General features: G+C 45.8%; 1 protein-coding gene across 4 annotated transcripts in view; it reads right to left on the bottom strand.

Annotated features, from left to right (window-relative positions):
- Nucleotides 1-19,440, bottom strand: part of Mamld1 (mastermind like domain containing 1) — a 119,254-nt gene extending 99,814 nt beyond the window's left edge. For all 4 annotated transcript variants that reach the window (XM_045140929.1, XM_045140930.1, XM_004668933.2 and 1 more), the window contains exon 1: nt 19,379-19,440. The gene's annotated coding sequence lies outside the window, so the exon portion shown is untranslated. The remainder of the gene's footprint in view (nt 1-19,378) is intronic.
- Between the last annotated feature and the right edge of the window lie 5,749 nt (nt 19,441-25,189).

Here is a 25,189-nt window from a genome sequence, read left to right as displayed (position 1 = left end):
TCACAGCTACCTGCTCCAGCCTGCCATGCTTTCCCCATTATGATGAGCTGCTCTCTCAATCTGTAAACTGAATTAAATCCCTTTCCTTCTGTAAGTGGCTTCTTGTCATAAGTAGTGGTGCGAAAGTAACTGATGTAGCCAATTTATGGCAGTATTAGTCATATTATCAAGAAATAGAAACAACCTAAGTGCCCATTAATAGATGAAGAAACTGTGTTTTGTACATTTGAAATATGTGAGAGACATACGTATATACACACACGCACATTAATTCCTTATAAAAAGAAGGAAGTCCTGACATTTATGAAAACATGGATGAACACTTGGACAGTATGCTAAGTGGAGTAAACCTGGCTGAGAAGACAAATACTACGTGATCTCACATGCGTATGGAAGCTGCAGTGATTGCACTCATAGAAGCAATGATCACAATGGTTGCTATTGGCTATGGCCTAGAGGATGGTCAAAGTCTGCAAACTTTCAGTTATAAGTTTTGGGATCTACATACAGCACAATGCCTATAGTAATACGACTGTATTGTTTTCTAGAAAAATAAGCTAAAAGAGCAGATTTTAAGTAGCCTCAACACACATACACACTAGCTGTTTTTACTTTAGGTTGTGTTAATTTTATTGTGGTAATCATCATAAGTATATATACTTGTATTGAATCGTCATTTTGATTATATACAATTTCAGTTGTCATTTCAGCATTTAAAATAAAAATGCATCAGAATATAAGACAAATCTAAGCAGGAGAGCCAAAACGATAAAATTCTCAGAAGAAAAATGGGAATCAGTCTTTGTTATCATGGAGTAGGCTGTGGTTTCTTAGATAGAACACCAATGGCACAGAGGATGAAAGCAAAACTACATGAATTAGATGATTATCCAAATTCAAACCTTTGTGTTGTTAGTAATACCATGAAAAGTAAAAAAAAAAAAAAAAAAAAAATACCCATAGAACAGAAAAATATTAACAATTCATATATCTTATAAGGCTCTAATATTTAGAATATATAAGATAAAAAACTCATTACTCCTCAGCAATGGAAAGATAGGCAATCTAATTTTTAAAAAGGACAAAACATGAGCAAACCTCAGTGCAAAAATGTGCAACTGGAGAATAAGCATACAGAAGATGCTCAGCATCATGAGTCAAAGTCAGAGAGAAATGCCACTTGAGGCGCACTTGAGCATCATGAAAACAGAAATGACAAGTATTGACAAAGGTGTGTAAAAAACTGGAATCTTTACATATTGTTGGTGTGATTATCAAATGGCACAACTGCTTTGAAATACAGTTTGGCATTTCCTCGAGATGCTAGTTGCCATGTAATTCAGAAATCCCTCTTCTAGGAATATATCCAAGAGGCATCACAGTATATGTCCACATAAAAGCTTCTAACATGAATGTTCATAATATCACTATGCATAATAACCCAAACATAATAACTCAAATTTCTATCAATTGGTGGAAAGGCAAAACGTGATCTAGTTATACAATGGAATATTATTTGGCAATGACAAGAAGTGAAATGTAGAACTAAACCCATTGAATGCAGGGATTTTGTGTTGCATAGATTTCATCAATAAAGCTATGCTTACAAAATGACACAATGCCATTAACAAGAACTCCAAAGAAAACAGGATATTTAGATATTAAATCTAAGAAAATGTATATACAATCTGTCCTGCCTCTACCTCCCAAGTGCTGGGATTACAGGCATGAATCGCCATACCTGGCCAAGATACCAATTTTTAATATGACCTACAGTTTATTTTTATTTATTTATTTGAGAGAGAGGGAAAGAAAGGAATAGGTAGACAGAACGAGAGTGAATATGAGAAGATCAGACACATATGCCCCTTTGTGTATCTGGCTTTATGAGGATACTGAGGAATCAACCCTGCCTGGGTCATCAGCCTTGGCAAGCAGCTCCTTCAACCACTGAGCCATCTCTCCAGTCCCACTGACCTATAGTTTTTTTATTTATTTATTTACTTATTTATTTATTAGAGAGAAGGAGAGAGAAAATGGGTGCATTGGGGCCTCTAGACACTGAAAACTAATTCCTAATGCAAGCGCCAGCTTGTGCATCTTGCTTCCTGTGGGTACTTAGAATTCAAACCTGTGTCTTTAGGCTTTGCAATCAATCACATCAACCACTGAGCAATCTCTCCAGACCATATATAGGGTTTTGTTGTAACTCAAAATCCAGCAGGTTTTTGTAGACTCTTATTCTAAACTTTATATGGAACAATAAATGGCCTAGAATAAAACAATTTTTAGGAATACTACAGTGAGAAAAATCCTACTGACATTAATATTTCCTACATGGCTACATGAATCAGGGCTGCGTAGTGTTGGCCGAGAAAGAGACACATGGATCAGTGGAGCAGAATGAAGATCCCAGAATAGACTCATACAAATAGGCCTGACTATTTTTTAACAGAGGCATAAAAGCAAACAATTCAATAAAGCTTTTTCAGCATATGTTGCTGGAGACATTGAGCTTCACACACAGACAAAATACACTCAGCCTAAGCTTCATACCTTACACACAGTCATGTGCAAGGCATTTCACTGAAGAGAATATACAGATGGTATGTGAGCTTCACAAAAGATGTTCACTATAATTAGGCATCAGGAAAATCCAAAGTGAAATTATATGGAAATGTCACTACATATCTATGAGAGTGGATCCCTTTGAAATTGCAGTACACTACTATTTGTATATTGGGGAAATCCTGTAGAAATTACATGCTGTGTGATTTCATTTCATCAACATTGTTGAAATAATAAAAGTGTGGGAATGAAGAGATCAGCTGTTGCTACAGGTTTGGGACTTGGGGTGGATTAGAGTGAGAGGAAGTTTGAGTTGCTAATAAAAGAGCAATATGAAGGAAGTATCAAGGTTTCTGAGGGTGATGAGATGGTTCTCTGTCTTGACTATGGCCATACACATGTATTTTCTCCCATAAAACTGCTTTGAATTTAATATCCACAGACATGCATACAAGTTAGTTCATGGAAACTGATCAAGTCTGTATAAGACTCAGTGAGCTCACCCTGCTGCAGGCAAGCTCATTGGGTGCTCCAAGGGTAGATCTACATGTACACATTATAGATAATATATGATAATATCATTTTAATATAATATTATAATTAATATAATATATATTAGTTGTATATATAATTATATATAATGTGGTGTGTATGTATGTATATATGTATATAATGGAAAATGAACAAATTTAGAGAAATTATTTACAATATATATCACATATAAAAACCCAATATCACTACCACATAAAACTCTGAACTGAGAATAAAAACAAAAATTGGAATAGAGAAAGGGAGAAAAGAAACACATGTACACACGCAATCAAAAATTCTCTTAAGCATATGAAAACTTGTTCCAAGTCACTCATAATTAAAAAAATGCTAATTAAATTACACTGAGATATCATTTATCTATCAGATTTGGAAAAATTAAGAAGTGTAGCAAACACTGTTGGTGAAGCTTTGAGGGAAGATACTCTTTATGCATTATGGATGAGAAATTTGCACAAATGCAAATCTGTGCACACTTTCTGGAGGGGTGGGAAACATATCACAACTACATTTTTTTTCACATTTTGACACACCAGTTTTAGGAATATTCCCCCCAAAATATATAGCTCCAACAATATGAAAATCAACAATGTGAATACACACACACAAACACACACACACACCCCAGGTTGCTCACCAAACTGGTGTGATTGCAAAACTAAAATGCCTATACCTAGGAGGGTGTTTGAGTACCCTATGGCACATCCACAGCATAGCACCCTGAAGCTGTAGTGAAGGAACAAGGAGGACCCCTGTGAACTGATACAGAATGATTGCTAGGACATACTCTCAAGGGCAAAAGCAAAGCCCCAAATTATTTCTATAATGTAGTGACCTTTATGTAAGAAAAAAGGGTATAAAAGTGTTTATTTACTTATATAAAAAAGGAACAGAAAAACTAAAGAGACTGGTTACTTACTGGTTATGAGGTAGAAAGGATAGGGGCAATGGGAGTTGTCCATTTTCTAAAGATTCCTCATTGCCCACTTCTCTTCTTTGTAAGTATGACAATACTTCATGTGCCCCCTCAGAGAATCATCATTAACAAAAATGGTGAGAGGGATGAAAAGAAATCCAAATGGAAACAGTAAGGTTATACCTAAACGACCTTACTAGTGGTGAAGTCATAGAGAACTGGCTCAAGGAGATTTTTAAAAATATTTTATTTTTATTTATTTGACAGAGAAAGAGGGAAGGGGGGAGAGAGAGAGAGAGAGAAAGAGAGAGAGAGAGAGAGAGAGAGAATGGACGACGTGCTAGGGCCTCCAGCTACTGCAAACATACTCCAAATGCGTGCGCCCCCTTGTGCATCTGGCTAACATGAGTCCTGGGGAATGGAACCTGGGTCCTTTGGCTTTGCAGGCAAACACCTTTACTCCTAAGCTATCCCTCCAGCCCTCAAGGAGATGCTTTTCTTTACTTTTCTTTTCTCTTTTTTTGAGGTAGGGTCTCACACTAGTCTAGGCTGACCTGGAACTCACTATGTTGTCTCAGGGTGGCCTTGAACTCACGGCGATCCACCTGCCTCTGCCTCATAAGTGCTGTGATTAAAGGCATGCACCACCATGCCCGGCCCTCAAGGAGAATTTTTTGTTTGTGTTTTTGTTTTTGTTTTTGTTTTTCGAGGTAGGGTCTTGCTGTAGCTCAGGCTGACCTGGAATTCACTATGGAGTCTCAGGGTGGCCTCGAACTCACAGCGATCCTTCTACCTCTACCTCCCGAGTGCTGGGATTAAAGGCATGCGCCACCACGCCCGGCTCAGATTTTTTTTGACAATGATAGATAATATGCGCATAAGATAAATACACATAGAATTCTAAACCAATATTGTACTGCTATTAATGAACTTCTTCATAGTCATGAGTTAGCAATTTTGAAACTACCCTCTGTGTATTCTAGGATTGTGAGTAAATACATTATGGAGAATAGCAGAGAGATTCCCCATTGTCAAAGGAGGGAATTATAAATACAGCAAGGGGAATGGCAGAATAAACTTTGGTGTGGGGCTGGAATTTAGAGAAATCAATGTAGACTTGCAATGTGTAGATAGGTAGATATTTATGAAGTGATAAAGAAAAATAAAACAGCGTTGATGAGCTAGTTGATCTAACACCCTAGCCTAGTAGACTGAGAAGATTGAGAGGGCACTGGCACGCCTGTAGAAATGCTCACACATGTACATCATACATACATCATGCTTTCTAAACACTATTCTTAGAAAAATGGACCAGGAAGGGGGAAAAAAGTACAAGATGAGTAATCTGGAGTATCTGTGGCTGCAAAAAAAGCTGGGGGCTCATCTAATCAGTTGGCCCATGATTAGATGAAAAGACATCAGTGCCAACTTGAAGGAGTTCTCACTGGGACTAACTGGGAAAGTATAAGCACGAGGACCAGAGCTCAGATCTCTAGAACCCGTCTAAAGCTGGTCGTAGTAGAGAGCATCTAGAATCCCGGCATGCCTGATGTGAAATGGGAGGTGGACATGGAAATTCTCTGGAAGTTCATGGGCCAACCCGCCTCATGTGCAGTGGTGAACAGGAGACTCTGTCTTAAATAAGGTGGGAGGTGAGGAACAACATTGAAGTTTGGCCCCACACCTCCACATGTGCACTGAGGCACACGTGCAGGCATGTGTGTGTGTGCGTGCACGTGTGAGCACACACACACACACACACACACACACCACATACACAAATAATGATAGCAAAGAAGCATAACTCACTGAATAAAATTCTCCAAATCAGCCAGGCATGGTGGCGCATGCCTTTAATCCCAACACTTGGGAGGCAGAGGGAGGAGGACCGCAGTGAGTATGAGGCCACCCTGAGACTACATAGTGAATTCCAGGTCGGCCTGGGCTAGAGTGAGACCCTGCCTCTAATATCCAAAACAACAGCAACAACAACAACAAATTCTACGAATGTACCTAATATAAATAGATGTGCTAATATATTTATTTATGATGTGGAAAAGGGAAATTCTTCCCTACAGTAGAAATGACAAATATAGAAAACATGCTGAAATTAGCAATTCATTATTTGGCCACCTATCATAATAAGCTTATCAGGCTAGGCTTATCAAGGGCTGCTTAACATTAAGGGACAGATCAAAAAGAAACAGGGCACTAACCTAGCTTTGCAATGCACTCATGGTGCTGAGCTAGTTCTTGTTGCAAGAGGAAACAACAGTGTCTTGACAGTGGAGGCACCAGGAGAACGCGACTTTAACCGGGTGCTCCAGGAGACCATCGCCAGCGGTGGACTCAGGGACCTCATGTGCCTCTCGGGGCAGCACTGACAGGACACAGCCTCACTTCAGAGCTGCTCCTGCCAAAAGCCCAGAATCCAAATCTAACCACGAGGAAAGAGCAAACAACAAACCCAAATTGAGGGACATTTTGCAAAATAACAGGTCTGTACTCTTCAAATATATCAGTGCTTCAAAACACAAAAACAAACTGGAAATTGTCCTATATTAGAGCCTGAAGAGAGAGACACGACCAGATGCACTGTGTGGTGTAGATTTTCTCCTGCTTTAAAAAACATCATTGGAACAACTGGAAACGCAATAAGGTTTTACAGTAAGGCCTTTAGAGACATTAGTGCCAATGTTAGATCCCTGATTTTGACCAACATCCTGAGCTCTTTTAAGAAAATGTCTAATTTTAGGAAATATATATTGATGTGTTTTGGGAATTTAAGAGCATTATCTTCATAGTTTACTCTCATGCAATTCAGGAAAAGAAGTGTGAGTGTGTGTGTGTGTGTGTGTGTGAGAGAGAGAGAGAGAGAGAGAAAGAGAGAGAGAGAGAGAGAGAGAGAGAGAGAAGTTGTGTTTTGGGAAGTTGGATAAAACAAAGAAAAGGTGGCAAACTCAACATTTGGGAGCGCGAGATTTCAGAAATTATTTAGAATTTTCCTTATGTGTGTTTCTAGGGTTGAAACTCAGGGCTTTCCAAATATTAGCTAGATAAGTATTCTATCACTAAGCCACATCCCCATTCCTGTTATTGTTTTGGAAATCTTAATTTGTGTCAGCAAGAAAAATAAAATTTAAAAAGTCTTTCAATGACCAATCAATGCCTTAGGGACAAGATTTAGAGGAGTAAAGGCCTTAGGGAACATACTCAGAAGACAATCTAGTTGATGGATGGCTTTCTAACAGGCAAGAGTACAGGCATATGTTGGCATTTATGAAATAGTAAAAGTCATTGAGATAGAATGCAAGTCAAAACTGGTGCCCTTCTTCTGATGACAGACAACCACCGATCCTCAAAGCTCTGATTTGTGTGCAAGATGCCAGCTGGCCAGCTGTATACCCTCCAGGACCCCACACGAGGCAGAAAACTTGAAAACTAGAGGACTCTATTGAGGTAGGGATACTTGGATGGTTGCCTATGATGGAAGGAATGATGAACAGATGGATAAGTGGAACATAGGTAGATGCATGAAAACTAAGATGTAAAAGACTACTAAATCTTTATGGTGAGTGAACCTATGAAAATTAGTGACAATTACCATAATGATTATTTTAATCATTTAAACCTACTCAGGAGAGGATCTCCCTATAAAGGGCTTTTTGTCATGGACATACTAAAATGAAGATATCAAAGTTGAAATGTGTACGTAACACATGTTGTCTACTATGGTTGCCACTGGCTGCAAGTACTTGAAATGGAGCTGGTCAAAACAGTTGTTGCAAACATAGACTAGAATGCGAAGACAGCTTTGGTACATGAGACTGCACAATATTTTATTAATTTTTATGTTGATTACATGGTGAAATAATAATTTAGGTATGTTAGGTTAAATAAAAAAATACATTATTCAAGTTGATTTTATGTGTTCATTTAATTTTTTTTTTTTTATACTGGGGATTGACTCGAGGGCCTTAGGTATGCTAGGAAAGCAGGTACTTCGTGTGAAATGTGGTGACTAGAAAACTGAAAACAACATATGTGGTTTGTATTTGTAACTCAAATCCTATCTCTATTGGACAGAAATATGGTTTTGCAAATTTTTGCTGAAATCTCATCTACTCAACAAGATGGTTGCTGTCCATCCTATTGGAAAATCATACCCTTTCCTGGCACTCAGCTCCCTTGATTTATTTTCCTTCAAGGCACTTATCACATCAAATACTATATGTTTTACTAACTGATTTTATCTGTCATTTGTATCCTCCACTGAACAACCTTTCATGTGATTTTTTTCTTTTTTATTTAATCTTGTATACCTGACATATCATTAATTTGCACATTTTTTCACAATAGGTATTGAGTATCTTATGTTCTATTTATCCATCTATACATTCAGCCATCTATTCATCCCTCTTACATCCATCTCCTGAGTTTCTGGTACATAGCAGGCACATCTTTGGCAAATCCATATTTTTGAGGCAAGACCAACAGACTGGCCTATTTTTTTTTTTTTTTTTTTTATGCAGGCGAGCGAGAGCAACAGAGAGATAGAGAGAGGGAGAAGAAGAATTGACATGCCAGGGCCTCCAGACACTGCAATCGATTTCCAGACATGTGCACCCCCTTGTGTGCATGTGTGACCTTGCATGCTCGCGTCACTTTGTGCATCTGGCTAACATGGGACCTGGAGAGTCGAACAAGGGTCCTTAGGCTTTGCAGGCAAGTGCCTTAACTGCTAAGCCATCAATCCAGTCCTGGTGAATCCATTTTTGTGAATAACTTTTGGTTGGTTCCTAAATTGACCAGCACCTAGTCCCAGTTTTGTATTACTTTGGGCCTAGTTTCATACTGGACTCCTCTCCCTGTTATTCACATGACAGCGAGCCAACCCAATGACCTCTTCCCCGTATTTCTTTTTGATTGATCTCAAAGCCATATCTCTTAATAAATGTGAGTGGAGTAGGATAGCCATGTTTTTCCTAAAGAAAGCCTTTAAGAACTCCATGGAGGAAGAAGCATACATACTTCCAAGTGTATTTGGCTTAGATATTGACTACCTCTCCCAGAAACATCACCGATTATTGTATATAGAAAGACCAAAGGTCAGACTTCTGGTCAAGTCACATCCTCCAAAAAGGAGGATCCAATATACCAGAGGAAAATTGGGAATCTTTTTGGCTCACTCACTCACTGGAGTGGTGAGACTGGTGAGATTCGGAGATAAGAGAGGCCATGCCCAGGGACACACAGTGAAGCAGTGTAGTAGGGCGCAGTCCTAAGTTACCTCCCCACTGAGATCGGGGTCTTCCTGACACTACCACCCCACTCAGTCCAGAGGAAGCGGTGGCTGGGATGAAATAGCCCTAAAGCTGGTGGCAGCGTGCAGATGAGCTGGGAGCATTGTGTAAGCTATAAGCGGCCAATAGTTAGATCATTAAAAAAGCAAACAAACGCAGGCCGAACATTCTGGCTGTAAATAATTGAGTAACTAAAAGCTTCTTCTAGAGAAAAATAAGGGTGGTCTTGCCTGGGTTTGTTTATTCTTTCTCTAATGAAAATTAGCAAACACAAAGTCAAACCTAAAACAGCCATCTGTTGAAAATGAAATTTAAAAAATGTCAAATAACAGGGCCCTAGGGATCACCCCCCCATTATTTGAAAAATCTGTTTTACTTTAAGTTGGGCATTGGTACAAGACAAGCAAAATTAAATATTTACTTTTAGCTGAGAACAACTCATGGGTGTTGAGGTTAGAGGTGGGAGATAATTCCTTTTCTGATAAGCTTCTGTTTGATAGCTAGAAAACAAAACCTCTCAGCCCCATGTTCTTTTGATGCAGGCCCCCAGGAAGCTGGGGGACTGTGTATTTCTTCTGTTGGAGTCTTGGAACTATAGGATGGGCTACATGATGAAACTCCTTAGGTCTAGGTTAGCTTTGCTACTAGTAACTTGCTGGACAGAATCTTGGTAGGTGTGGGTTTTTCTCCAGGCCCAGTATCCTCATCTGATGGAACTATTCTTTGGTAATGTATGAGGAAATAGCAACAATTTATCTTTAGCTGGAATATCAGTGATTCACCTCGCTTACCCAAAGTGAAAACCCCTATGCATTCAAGTCTCTGATAATTAATACAATTATTATGTATCACTTACAAATATTGTATGTTGTCTATAATTTGTATTCTTGTGTATGTATGTGCACTTCTCTCCCCCTATTTCTCTTTTCTCTCTCTCTCTCTCTCTCTCTCTCTCTCTCTCTCTCTCTCTCTCTGTGTGTGTGTGTGTGTGTGTGTGTGTGTGTGTGTTTATGTGTGCAGAAGCATGCAGAGGCCAGAGGACAATGTTGGGTGCTAACTCAAGGATGCTTGCTACCTTTCGTTATTTTTGTTTGTTTGCTTATTTTTATTTATTTATTTGAGAGCAACAGACAGAGAGAGGAGGAGAGAGAGATAGAGAGAGAGAGAGAGAATGGGTGCACCAGGGCCTCCACCCACTGCAAACGAACTCGAGATGCATGTGCCCCTTGTGCATCTGGCTAACGTGGGTCCTGGGAAATCGAACCTCAAACCAGGGTCCTAAGGCTTCACAGGCAAGCGCTTAACCGCTAAGCCATCTCTCCAGCCCTACCTTTCATTTTTGAGACAGTCTCTCATTGGCTTGAAACTCACCAATTATGCTCAATGGCTAGCCAGTGAGCCTTGGGGAATCTCAATGTCTTTGCCTCTCTAGCACTGGGACTACAAGTATGCATCACCACACCTGACGTTTTTTATGAGGGGGGAGGGCATTCTAGAGATCAAAATCAAGTCCTCCTGCTTCCATAGCAAGCACTTTACCCACTGGGCCACTTTCCCAGAGTCTTATAATTTAACTTCTTATTCAGTCATCGAATGTCAGAGCTGATAAAACCTCCAAGTCCACTCTTATCCCAGCAAGGGGAAGTGGCTTGCCTGAAGTGTCGTAACCAGTGGGTATGAAAGATGGGCTTGGAGCACAGGTAGTTGTTTTTTCTGTTCTAGTACCAGGGACTTCTCCCAGGTCCAGGAAGCTGGTCCCACACAGTGCATCTTCTGAGGGGCAACAGCCACTGCCAGAATTTATGATTCACAGATCACTGCTGTTTTATTTGATTACATGATGGTGTCTGAAGTTGCTGAGTGAGATCTAATTTTAAGTGACTGGCACGTACCTCCCTTCCAGATTACTAACGCAATTATAGTCTAGACACTCCAGCAAAGAATGGGAATTGCAGCCACTTGTACCAGGTTCCTATATCAACAGTAATTTTCAACTGATCTCCATGTAACTGTCTTTGCAACTCTGGCTGGTTTAAGAAAAGATAGAATGGGCAAGGGACACACCCAGTAGTGACCAGGATGAGAGGGCAGGGGACTAGTGGCTCCATCAGTTTACTCTGGTGATTTCATGGACCAGGCTGGGTTCCAGGGTGGCTCTTGGGAGGCTCCAATTTGATAATTACCTCACCTTACACTATTAGTGAGCAAAGAAGGACCACTCTCCCTAGATTTCCCTGCTGCTCATGGCGTCAGTCTCATTTTCAAGACAACACCTTAGCTTGTGCAGATAGTTTTGGGGCTCCCTGAGTGCTGGGTCCCCAGTAGGATGAGTGCAGTGACACTCCTTGATGTTTCCTAAGCTCAGTTTGAAGGCATAGGCTGCAACTGACTTAATCAAGCTCCTTGCTCCATAGCTAGGGCATCTCTAGAAAGAACCAGATTGTTCACTTTAATTTCAATGTCAGCACAATTATTTTAATACCAAGTGTGTCAGATTTGACTCCAAATCTGGGAAATTAACTCTCAAGTGGAAGCAAGATCGAATGGCACAGTTCCTTGGGCTTTGTTGTAACATGTCCATGCAACACACAGCAAAGGCAATGCAGTAACTAGAGGTTAACTTAATCTTTGACACATGTGCAGCTTAGAGGCATTTGGCCCTCCTTCTCAAACCTAGTACAATTCATGCCAGTCTTTAGAATTATACAGAGAAAGCGTGTGACATTGACCATGGAACCAAATTCATGTTCCACTTAAAATTCCGCAGTTGGTGTTGGATTTTCTGAATGCAGATATTACCACTGGGTTGTCATTGAGTGGAACCCAAGTAACCTCCTGCAACTGCCAGCACAGCCTACCCAGCTAAGCCCTCCACGGGACTGGCTTCTCAACATAAAACCAGGAGACATCATCCCTATGGAGGCTTCAAACTGATCCTAAACTCACAGCCTCCACTCTCCAGCTTGGTATAGCTTTACAGGTCTTACGCCAATGAATTCTTCTGCTGCCCTGGCCATGCTAAATATAGCACACATTTAATTATCTATCTATCTATCTATCTATCTATCTATCTATCTATCTATCTAGAGCAAGAGCGAGCACACAGCGCCAAGGCCCGTAACCACTGCAAGTGAACTCCAGATGCATGTGCTACTTTGTGCAACTGGCTTTACGTGGGTTCTGGGGAATTCAGCCCAAGTCGTTAGGCTTTGCAGACAAGTGCCTTGGCCACTTAGCTATCTTCCTAGTCCCCACAGCACATACTTGTGCAGGGAAGATTATACTGTAGCACAACTCAAAATATTCCTTCTCTATGCACTACACTTACTCAGGCTTGAATGACCACCTGTCTGCCCACATGTGTGTACAAAATGAGTAACCTGGACTTAACTGAGAACTGGAGAGTAAGCATGTGTCTACCATGCACTTCCTTTACTAAAAGGTTCTCTTGCAAAATTTGGGCAGCTCTCAGGGACTCGTGATTCATCTCTAAGCTCTTCATCTCTCAGTACTTGAGTCTGTGGGAGAGTTGCTGCTCTTATGCAGTGTACAGCAACTTTTGTCAGCCAGCTAAAGGGGCCATAAAAAGGTGAAATTGTCCTGGGTCCTGCTCTCGTCTACACTGTTATGCCAGCATGCCTCTAAAAGAAACTAAAAGTAAGGGCTCTGGGCTCAAATTCTGGGAAAATATGAATGGACAACCTATGTGATGGTGATGGTGCTTGGGACAATTGAACAGAACATCTGGGATTGCACAAAGTATTCCAGACCACTGGATTTTAGTGCCTTGCCTCTGAGTCCTTATAGGTCTATATTTGTCTCCAAAGCTGGAAATCACAAAGCAGACTTTTCTGACATAGATGCTGCCCCACTCACTAGCTTAGATCCTGCAGCCTCCGGTGACCTCTGCTAGAATCAACAGAAATGTGTCCCTGTGGCCTAGTGTCCAGGTATACCACCAGGCAGGAGAAAGAGGGAAACACAATGGCTGACTTGCTGGGTACCCCTCCCTTCCAAGATGGGATCCCATGGCCTGCAAGATCCTTCCTTCTCTGGACCCCAGGGAATAATTCTCTGCCTTAGTATGTCTCATTTGCCAAAGCTCACTTAATGTTCACTGGACAGAGCAAGAAAGAAAGGTGGGTGGTTCTTCCTGAGGAAATATGGGATGGCTGGGAACCTTGGACTGGATATGTAGAAAGGAGCACTGGCTGCCCTTAGGCCAGAAGGTAGGACTGGGTGACCATGGGTGGGAAACTTCTCCAGACCAAGGTAGAGCTCTTTCTTGTCTTGCAGGCCAGGGAAGGGAGGGGGAATCCAAAGTTGGGATGTCTCAGAGAGGATTAGGAAAGTCTGTCTGAGCAAGAAAAGTTCTCAAAGATTTTGCAAAGGAAATTTTTTTTTCTTCATTCACCAAAAGCCTCCTTAGGACCTGTCCCTAGAAGTATTCTGGGGAGTTCAGGGCCTTTGGCCTCCTATGGTTCCTTCCTCCAGGGGATCTCCATTGAACATGTCTAGTTGTTTGGAAATTTGGAAGGTTATATTTTAGAAGGAAATCCAAAGCTCCTGGAAAACCAAGAAGGCTCTATGACAGGGGCTATAAAGCGACACAACTTTATGTGAAGTCCCAGGACTTTGGTGGATTTATTTCCTCTGAATAAATGCTCCAGGTCCAGGTGTCCTGGGCTGGGAATTTAGAAGCGGGAACCTCCAGGATGGATGTTGCTTGTCACCTCTATGAGGAACCCCTTGATGGTCAGCCCCAGCTTTATTAGGCCTTTTCTCCTACCCTGCTACATCTCCATGACACAACACAACTAACGAGAAATAAGCATGAGTTACAACATCCCATTTGTGAGATTTGCCTTCTCAGAGTCCTAAACATGTTGAAGGACTTGCTGTCTAAAAAATCAGGCCAATTCCAACTAAGCCTTGCAAAGCTTCCTGCCATACAGTTGAGTGGTGCTGCCTAGGTTACCCCTCAATGGTGGTGTGAGAGGTGTATGATGGGAAACAGTTTATTGTGCTGATCCATAGTAACCGGCTCCTGTTCTTCCATCATTTATCTCACTCCCCAGCGACATCTGGGTTGGTCTATTCACACTCTCAGCATTCTATCTGCTCCAACAAACACTCAGCCTTTTCTGCTTGGCTAAGGAGATTTTTTAGTTACATCCATTATATGTGTATCAACTTTTATGGCAGCAAGATAATTGCCAAAGAACTCAGGATAAAAAGGTCCTGCTTCATAATGTCCACCCCTACCCGTTTAAAAAATCAATATTAACATCAAGCAGGACAGTGGCTATTTGCATGGCTCCTGCATCCTTTAAGTTGGAAATGGGATTTTAAGGAAGCATTCCATTGAACTGGAGGGTAAAGAAAGATTCAACACTGAGTTCTGATTCCACAGCCCCATGGTTTGTGTGTGTGCATGTGCACATGTGTGTGTGTGTGTGTGTATGGCAGACCTTTTTGTCCTTATAACCTTTGCTAAATAACTGCAAGGCAGCAAATCAGCTCGATATTTAATGAGCCCTTTGGAAATGTGCCAGTCTAATTTCAAAGAGTTTAGATCCCGTTATCTGCAGACCAACCCAGTGATTAGGAGGTCTGCCATCAATAAGCCCCAAGAGAGCTGGATTAGGAGTACTGGACAAGAAGCTCTCTGGGTTGCCCCACCCCCACCCCTGGTGTCCCTGTCTTTAATTTGGGGCTACACTTGCAAAGACACAAGAGAAGGAATACTGTCCACTTTAATACTATTTTGATTGGCCATCTGCCATTTTTAAGTCTCCCGCCTCCCTTGCCCCTCAAAATGTCAGTTCCATTTCTTTATTTCACTCTTTTCCCCAATGACAAAGTTGAACTTGGTGTTTCACTTTCCTGGAAAATGACTATTTCGTTCACAAAACATAGAATTTTAGAACTGGAAAGGAATGGGGCTCAGAGGTTACAGAGAAAGGTCAAGGAAGGAGGATAGACTTGGCCAAGATCTCTGTTAATTAGGGGGAGAATTTTCTAGAAAATAAACTTTCCCAGCTTCTAGTTAGATGATTTGTGTTGCACTACTGCAGGAAAAGAAAGATCAAAATCAATGAAAATGAAAGAGTTTACTACATATCCAAAACCTTTTTTTTTTTTTTTTGGAAGATAAGTAGTCCAGTTGCTGCCCAAAGAACCACTTGTTTAAAATCAATCTCTTTCCATTTTATAATCAGTTTCATGATCCCAAACAGTAATGAGGATTCGGAGGATGACACTAACAGGTGCATTTTAAGCCTTTAGGTGGTAATATTTAAAAGTGGAGGGAAAAGACAGCAGAGTGCTGGTGGAGTTTGGGACAGGACAACTCTCTGATTTTAACATGCAGGGAATGTGTGGCCCCCACCCCCACCCCAGCCACAGGCTATTTCCTGGTTGAGTTTAAAAATTCAATGACGTTCCTATTTCAACCCACACATCTGTGTCACTGTCAGCGTCAGTGGCAGGAAAACAGACGAAGTCACCCTTTGCTAATGATTTCCTAACATGGAATTTCCTTGTATCTCTTAAAGCCTTTCTTCCAACGCCAAACTGTTCCGTCCTTAACACATTTTAGTGTCGGAAAACTGAAAATGGTCATAGCCGGAAGAGGATGGCTTGGAAGAGGATGGTTTTTAAGATATCGTAAGGAAGCATATCAGCTCTTGAGATATTTTTAAAGAGAGATGAGGGGAAGGACTGCTCGTGTTTCCAACACCGGGAGGAACAAAACAGAGTTCTTCACAGACATCTGCGACTCTCAGCTCCATCTCTTTCTTCCCCTTTTCCTGCCTCCTCCCCTCCTCTAGTTCCACTTTGAGCACCATCCTCACATCATAGAAGGCTTGAAGCCGGCATGGCTAGAGGGCAAGACAGCCCCCAGAGCAGGAAAGAGGAACTGGAGAACCGCCAAAGCACAAAGCCATATAGGAGCCCATCATTTAGCCTCCTCTGGAGAATATACTATTTAATATGCAAACTGGTCATCAAGAGAAAAGAGGGCTGGTTGCTTTAAGGGGGAAAAGCTGATTAGCCGCTCGGGCTGGCAGCAAACAGCTGGTCTGTCCGGCAGGTTCAAGGCCATTTCAGCTTCTCTCTTATGGAGGCACCATATGTTCTATCTCGCACATCAGCAGCTCTATTTTCCAATGATGTTGCTCCAGAGGAGAGGCGTAAAGGGAAGAGAAGGTAGATCCGGTAGTTCATCCCTTGATTACTTTCTTATGGCTTTAGATGTAGTTGGTGTGTGTGTGTGTGTGTGTGTGTGTGTGTGTGTGTGTCCACTTGACGTACTAGTCTGGTCCAAAGACTGAAAAGTATTTAACTAGTACTTATTAACACATGCAAAGATTGGAGTGGGAGCAGGCAAAAGATATGCAAAAAAGCACAAGACCCCCATCAGATTAAATGGGAATGGGAGAAGAGGTGGAGGATGGGAGATCAAGAGGAGTCTCACTTTGCTCTGGAGACCCACCAGCCTTAGTGGATCCCCGCCCACGTCTCATTAGTCACTTTTCCTCAGTATGCTCTACCCTAGGGAACTTCGGGAGGAGAGAAGTGGATCACTGTGAGGGACAGGAGGAGCAGGCTGGTAGGATGAGACAGGTTACTTGTTAACATTATGTTGAACATTCCGCAGTGCAAGCCCGAGGTCCCCCCAAGTTTTTTGGGGGGAATCTGGCGTAAAGGACCAGTTCCACTAAGTCCTCAATCAAACTAAACGCCGGAAGCCCCTGCATTTTGAACCCCCTTAGTTGCCAGATGCGCAGTCCAGTGGGATATACCCCCTGGAGGTAGCTGCTGCTACTCTTGTAGCCTCCAAACAAAGGGCACCTGCAGAGTTTCAACCCGTGTGTGTGTGTGTGTGTGTGTGTGTGTGTGTGTGTGTGTGTGTGTGTGTTGAGTGTAGTGAGATTGCAAGATGGCAAACCCTGTTCTATCGCCAATCTCTAAAGCCGCTGGCCGGCCAGCGCCCCCGCCGTGAGCTTCTCGGCTGAGAGGGGCGCCCGATGCAAAGCGAAACCGAGGAAAGGGCGCCCCCTATACCCGGGCCGCGCGAGCGCAGGGATCCGCAGCATTTGCCCACTCCGCGCTGCGTTCGCCGCCTGTGCTAGGGCCCTCCCTGTCACTTCAAGGTGCTGCCCACCAGAAAGTCTCAGCTACCGGGATTTAGGGTGCCCAAGGCGGGCGGGTTTCCGGAGCAGGAGCTCCCCTCCTCGACTTTCTGGGTTCCAGTCGGAGGGTCCTCAAAACACAGCCCCTCCCCCATCGCCTACATTAACCCTCCTGTCCCAAGAGGCTCGAAGCCACTTGGAGGCAGCCTCCCCCGCCCCCTGCCTCTGAGTCCCTTTCCCCTTCCCTCTCTCAAGCCTCCTGGGAAACAAAGGGGCTTTTTATAAAGCGGATTGTTGGCGGCGGCGGCGGCGGCGGCGGCGGGGGTGGGAGGGAGGGGGGATCTATAAAGACAAGAAGAGGTGGGAGGGAGGGAGGGAAGGAAAGAAGCTACGCGGCCTCAGGCGGCCCAGAGCGGTGTTGGCGGCCGGGAAACCCTGGTGGGTGCCCCCTGGACCCCTCCCGGCCAGTGGACACCGGGGCTGTCGCCTGCCCCCACAGAGAAACTGGGCCAAGCTGCTGCGATGCACCCACCCACCCAAGGCAGGCACGGGACCTGAGTCCCTGGCACAGCCCGGAGCCCGTGAGAGGGACGTGACTCCCGCGGGGGGCTTCCCTGGAAGACCCCGGCCCTCTTCCTAGCAAACTCTTTCCAAATTGCTCGGGCTTGAGGAGACTTTGCGTCTTTGTTACAGCGCGACCGCCTCTCCTCAGCTAGGCTCTCTTGTCCTCGCACACAATGTCCCGGAACCAGCCTGGAAGGCTGTCCGCAAATGGCATATTTGCCTTTGGGACAACGCTCTAGGGGGACTCCTGCTGCTGCCAAATAACGACCAACCACCCCATCTCCCTCGGTCCCCTGGCCACTGGGCGCCACTGTCCGCGCGCACACACCCACATTTGGGGTGTCGGACTCAGCCGCGCCCAGGTGCAGGACGGGCGGGGAGTGAGTCCCCAAGATCGAGGCGCGTCTGTTTGCCCGGGTTCCGACGGCTTTGGGGGTCGAGGGTTTTTTTTTTTTTTTGTCGAGATAATCCTATTAGTGTGTGCTCAGTCCGAATTTAATCACGGACTGAATCCGACAACCCCGCCAGCTTTCCTGGCGTCGGACTCGCTGCATCAGGACGGAACCTCGCGAAGCCAACTGGCCGCGAAAAGTATTTGGCGGCGCTCCGGGGGGCTTCCCACTCGCCCCGGGCAGCGCGGGCCGCCGGGCACCGTCGCCGCGCGGCTGCCTCGAGCCAAGAGCGCCGAGTCGGGCGCTACGGGCTCGAGCTGCGCGTGGTGGGCGACCGGTCCGGGCTGCCTCCAGCCGCCGGCCCGGCTCCCCACCGCTTGCGGGAGGAGGAGTTGTCCAAGGAGGGAGCGCAGGGCGACGCACACACCCCGCTCTCGGCTCAGCGGCGGCAAATCGGGTTGGGGCGGAGGAATCCCTCGCGCGGTGCCCACTGCCGACCTGCCTTGACTCAGGGAGCTGGCATGGCAAGAGACAGCGTCCCTGCTGGCACCTGGGCCGTGAGCGAACGCCCAGGGGTGTGGGGATGGAGCGGGAGCCTCCCGGTAGACAGACTAGCGCAGCCCGGGAACCCCGAGGAGCTTACACCCAGCTACCTTCCGTCCCCGAAATGTCGCTGCCTCCGCCTAGTTTCAGATGCCCGCTGGAGCGCCCACAAGGAGAACGAGGCCAGCAAGGAGAGCTTCGCTCAGCCCAGTTAGGCCAGTGTGAGAGGGGGATGGCCAACCCCCAGGGCCAGGTGGGCCGTGTGCTCAGAGCAAACTTTGGGGTCTCCCAGCTCCCTGCACCCCGGGGCCCCAGATCCTTAGCGATGGAGACTAAGTGGGGGCCCTAAGTGCACCCTAGAGCCCCCGGAGGGGTCGTACCTCCCTCACCCGTCCTCACCCTTACCGTGGTGCAGAGCTCCAGCGGCGGCCAGGGCAGAGCCGGAGGAGGGGCGGGCGGCCGCCAGCGCGGGCAGCCTACCCCCAGGCGCCCGCCAAATGGCCCAGCCTGATTGAAGATCACCCCCCTGGCTAGCGGCCGGTGCCCCCGCGCCCGCCCGCCGCCGGCCGCTTCAGCTCGCGGCCAAGTTCATGCTGGAGGCGCTGCAGTGGCGGCCTCAATCTGCTCGCTCCATTCCCACCGCCCGGCTCCGCGCCGCGCGCCCAGAAGGTGGAGTTTCGGGGGTTTAAGTTACTGATAGGCATTTCTCACTGCTGTGTCACTCGGGGAGGAGGAGACACGCACGCCGCACACTCACACACCCTCACACTCGCGGCGACCAGCGGCTCGGGCCTTAAAGGAGAAGCTGCGTTGCCCTCCCCACGACCCCGCCAAGTCCTCGAGCTTCCAAAACCCGAGGTTCCAAGCCGGGATGCAACCGCGGGTGGCCCAAGAGCTTTCGCAGCCCAAGGGGTCCCCCAAGCCCCGTAGGCGTTTTGTAAAAGGGAGGCAAGGCGGCAACAGGCTGACTTCATTGTGGCAGCCTTGTTAAGTCGTGCCTTGGTAGCTGGGGGCCATAGGGATGAGCTTACCTGCAAGGCTCCTCACTGGACGGAGGAAGGATGAGCTTTGGCGTCAGGTGGCTGGCCGGGAACGTGAACTGATGGGGAGAGACAACGCACCCCCAGACACGAATGGAAGGAACACCCTCGAGGGGCACAGGCGCCCGGGGGGGTGGTGGGGGCTAGAGGAAAAGCCACATGCCACAGGTACACTTCCTGAGTCTAAGAGAGCGAGCTGGTGAGTTTCGAGTGCCACCGACAGACCAGCACTGAGAGCGTGCACTCACCAGTGAGGACAGAGGGAGAAGGGAGGGAGGGAGAGGAAGAAGTCAGAACAGGACGGGAGGGAGGGGGAGAGAAAGAGAGAGAGAGAAAAAGCCAAGAGACAAATGACCAAGGTAGCGAGGTAGACAAGACGAATTGAGAGGACAGGAAGGGACAGAGACCCCATCTCACTCTACAGAGCTTGACTAAAACTTAGTGACTCTTTCCTCCTCTTTTCCTCTCTCAGGTTGCACACTCACCTGCTTTGGGCGGTGGCTGCGCAGGTAGCGCCCGTCCCACCTTCAATGAGTCCTGTGGGCTCACCACTTTACACCAGCACAGGGAAACAAACCGACCTTCCGTGGGGACACGGGCTCTAAAGTGTGGGTTACCAATTTGCAACCGCTCCCTCCCTGCCTCATGCTACCCCCCTCCCCCCAGTGCTGATCCTGTGGCTTTTGCAACCAGCCAGTGAGCTATGGGGAGGAGGACCTAGGTACAAGGGACACACTCACTCTCTCTTGGAGCCCAGAAGCTGGGCTGGACTGACCTCTCTAGAGGGTTCCGCCAGGATCGCCACCTGTGGCTTTTGCAGGAGAATGCTGTTTGCAAATTGCCTGGCTGGCCAGGGTGCCTTGTCTTCCCTCCATCCTGGCCCTCTCCACTCCCAGGTAGTAGCCTGCTCCCCCCATTCAGAGCCCGGCCCTGGTGCCTTTACTAACCTGAACTACCCCTGGCTGCAGGGACCTGGCGACAATAGAGGGAGCAGCAGAGAGAGGCACAAAGGAATGTCGCATCTACTCCCACTGCAAGCAGGTATCTCTAAGCCCTATCGACCTTGGCTGGAGCCTCAGGCCATAAAGGGGTGGGACTGCCACCCATTTGGCAGCCTCTCCTTTCCTGTGAACCTCAGAGCTTTTGAAGGAGTTCTCTGGTGATTCAACTTTGTGGCTGGGCTCTGGAATAGCTGGCGCAGGAGCAGGCACAAGACAATGCTCTCTGGTGAGTGAATCTAAGGTCCCCTCAAATCCCACAGGGAGGAGACTTCACACCAGGGCGACCCATGTGTCCCTAGAGCCCAGCAAGCTCGGGTGTCTCTTGAAGGATACTTGGTTAAATAAAGTGAAAGAGAGGGAGTTTGATGAGTCCAGCATGAAGCCTTGGTTGGGGGGCTTTTATAAATTCGTTCTCTACCTGTAGTAGCCTAGGAAGTGGAAGGTAGGTTTCTATGCCCAGTGCCCTGCTGAATGCTCAAGTTGCTCTGCTGCTCCAGCCAGGGAGGCAGTGATGACCACTTGCACAGAGGGTTCTGGAAGGCCTAGGAAATCACAGGCACATACCTAATATGCCACTAGTCATCTCACACTAGCTGTGACCCCAACTGAGTTGAGCCTCCTGTTTGTCCTCCAGCACACTCATCCTTGCTGGTAGTGCACCATCCCAGGCCCAAGTCCTTGGAGTATTCCTTGATTCATTGTTCACCCACACCACATCCAGCCCCAAGGACAATTCTGGAGTGTCTGGATTCAAAACCCAGCCATAACCTGAGCCTTCTCTGCTCCTCTGTGGGTAACTGCCGGCTTACTACGGTGGTATGCATCATGATTGCCCACTTCTTCCCTGGCAGCAACCCTCTGCTTCCCACTGCACTAAACATGGCAGTGGCTGCCCATAGCACTCTGAATCAAGCTGATGGGCTTCTGCAGGCCCTGTGGGGCACATTTCCCTGCCTCCCCCAGCTCCATGGTGTTGCCTCCCTGCTTGTCCTGCTCTGGCCTACTTCCTATTCCTCAATCGGCCGGGTACCTTCTCACTTTAGGACCTTGGCATTAGCTGTTCTCTAGGGCTGGCATTCACTTCCCACAGACATCCACAGGCCAGCTCTCTGTTTCCTTTAGTCTTGACATACATGGCACCTGGTCCCCCTGTGTACTATTTCAAAGCCCCACACCTATCTCTGGCACTTCCTCTCCCTTTCTCTGCTTTGTTTTCTCTCCAGCAGCTGGCCTCCTCTGAAGGTCACATCCCAGGAAGGCAGCCATCCAGCCTGCTTTATGCACCCCTGTGGTGCCAGCTCCAGGCTCCTAGCTCCAGGCTTACATGGATTCTGCTCAAAGAAGGTTATCAGATTCTGTTTGCTCCGGAGCTTTCCAGGAAACTCTGGGAGCCACGGAATTGTGCACACCTTGGGAAAGGGGCCTATGGCTGTCATCACATTTTAAGGAGCTCTATTTTAAATTTTATTTTATTTATTATTTTTTTCTTTTCCTTTTCTTTTTTTTTTTTTTCCGAGATAGGGTCTCACTCTAGCTCAGGCTGACCTGGAATTCACTCTGTAGTCTCAGGGTGGCCTCGAACTCATGCGATCCTCCTACTTCTGCCTTCCGTGTGCTGGGATTAAAGACATGCACTACCACGCCCGGCTTTTAAGGGGATCTATGACATGACCAAATATGAAGAGGGATGGAGGTCAGGCAAGGAGCTTTGCGTTGGCACCATGCAACCAGCCTTGGATCATGTCACCAAAAGGCACAGTAGATCAGATGGGTGGGTGGAAGGCCTGTAAGCAACCACAGAGGCACAGTGAGTGTGTAGGTCTGTCAGTTTCCCTTGGAAACAAGGGTTTCCTGTGGCTATCATGTAGGGAACCCTGAGCCTGGTGAAGAGTGGCTTTCTCTTCACTGACTCCTAAGCTAACAGATCTCTTCCCCCATTTCCCATGCTCTAGTCTTCATTTTATTTGCAGGATGACCTGCACTAGGTTCCATATAAGGAAATGGGAGGTGGAGTTTGAGGCACATGTCTGTGACATACAGCTTCAAAGTGGCAGAACAGTCAGGAATTGGGTCTCAAAGCTCAGGGCATTTCTACTCGCTGTGTGGCCACCTGTTTAGTGGGTACTGTCTTGGTCTGTGGGTCTTGGCAAGGAGAAGAAACCCTTAGATCTCTCCAGGAGCTTCCCCACTCTCCTGAAGATACTTTCTTTTTTTTTTTATTTTTTTGTTCATTTTTATTTATTTGAGAGTAACAGAAAAAGAGGTAGATAGATAGATAGAGAGAATGGGCATGCCAGGGCTTCCAGCCACTGCAAATGAACTCCAGACGCATATGCCCCCTTGTGCATCTGGCTAACGTGGGTCCTGGGGAATCGAGCCTCGAACCGGGGTCCTTAGGCTTCACAGGCAAGTGCTTAACCGCTAAGCCATCTCTCCAGCCCATCTGAAGATACTTTCTATCAAAGGGTTGAGGCTGGATTATTGGGGTTCTGAGGCACATTCTGGGGTACATATGAAACCTGCATTTGGTTTGACCCAAACCTAGAGCTCCAAGGATGTGAAAACAACCAGCAGTCACCTGTCATTTATATTCCTATGAATATATGCCAATTGTCCCCAAGTTCATGTGAAAAATGGTGGGCGTTTAACTGGGAAGACCCTGGAATTCTGTGGGGGCCTACACAGATAAGGGCCCATGGAGGAGCCACACGCTGCTTGGAAATCAGAAATCACACCTAGTTGTTCTATTTACCATCATTACTCCCTTGCTGTCTAGGTTCCTGTGGCTTCCTACTGCTGATAGCACTAAATCCCAAGTGTTCCTGATCATTCATGAAGTGAATAGCTCTTTTTGTAATTTTTTAATTTTAATTTTTATATTTGAGAGAGAGAAATAGGCAGGGAGAGAGAAAGAGAATGGGTGCGCCAGGGCCTCCAGCGACTGCAAATGAACTCCAGATGCTGCACCACCTTTTGTGTCTGGCTAACGTGGGTCCAGGGGAACCGAACCTGGGTCCTTTGGCTTTACAGGCAAGCACCTTAACTGCTAAGCCATTTCTCCAGCCTATGAATAGCTCTCTTCTGCCCATCATTCTCACTGCCATGATGTTCTGCCCAAGTATGTCAAGCCACCATGGCCTGAGCCCTCTGAAACTATCAGCTGCAATAAATCTTGCCTCTTTAAGTTATTTCTTTTAGATTGTTCATAATTAGGTATGTGTGTCATTTAGTGACACAAAATAATTCACTTGTCCATAGCTCATGAGCCCTCATATAAAAGAGGATGTGGTTATGATCATCATCCCAAACATCTGTATAGAGAGGACACAGGTGATGAATCTAGTAGGAGGTAAAACAATCAAGTGACAATGCAGGCCCTGAATGGCGGTCCAAACACTGAGCTATAAACTGGCTACTCTGTAAGTGGCCAAGATACCTGGCAAAGGTGAGTCTGCCAGGTGAGGGGCTACCAGTCAGGCACTGTGGAGGACACATGGTATTTTGCCCTGGTGGAGTGGAGGGCAGGCACTAGGGAATCAGTTGAATTGTCTCTTTTCACTGGGTTCTTAAACAATTTTAATTTTCTCTGGAATGCTTTTGAATGTAAGCACTTCTACAGGAAATGGTTAAAATATTGATTGTAATTTCCTGATGACTTTACTGGTTTAAAAAAATAAAAAACCTTTAGGGAAAAAAAAACCCTCATTAGCAAGCGAGCAGTTAATTAAGGAGCTGTAGAATGGCTTGTATTGATTTCACCATGAAACCAGGAAGCAGTAGCTACAAGTCAAGTTTTTCTCTCCACAGCTCGTTGCTTATCATGAACTCAGCTTCTAGATTACCATAGGTAATACTGTGGAAGCATAGATAAAGATGGAAAGTGGTCTTTGAAAGGCATAGGGAAACAATTTAGAGAATCAGCAGAGATCCAGATGGCTGGGAGCTATCCTCTTCTAGCACCATACATAAAGACTGAAAGACATTGTTAAGGCACTTATATAGACAAAAGTATGCAGATGGCTTGCTCATGATTGCTTTTCATGGGATGACATTTTCCCAATAGCTAGGCATCACTCTGGCTCCACATGGGTAGAGGTTCAATCCTCTGCTCTAGGACCCTTCAGACCATGTGTAATTTCATGACAAAAAAAAAGAAAAGAAAGCAGCAAAACTCT

Source organism: Jaculus jaculus, chromosome X (genome assembly GCF_020740685.1).
Source record: "Jaculus jaculus isolate mJacJac1 chromosome X, mJacJac1.mat.Y.cur, whole genome shotgun sequence".
Taxonomy (NCBI): Eukaryota; Metazoa; Chordata; class Mammalia; order Rodentia; family Dipodidae; genus Jaculus; species Jaculus jaculus.
Note: the sequence above shows the minus strand (reverse complement) of the source record. Positions and strands in the feature narration are given on the sequence as shown.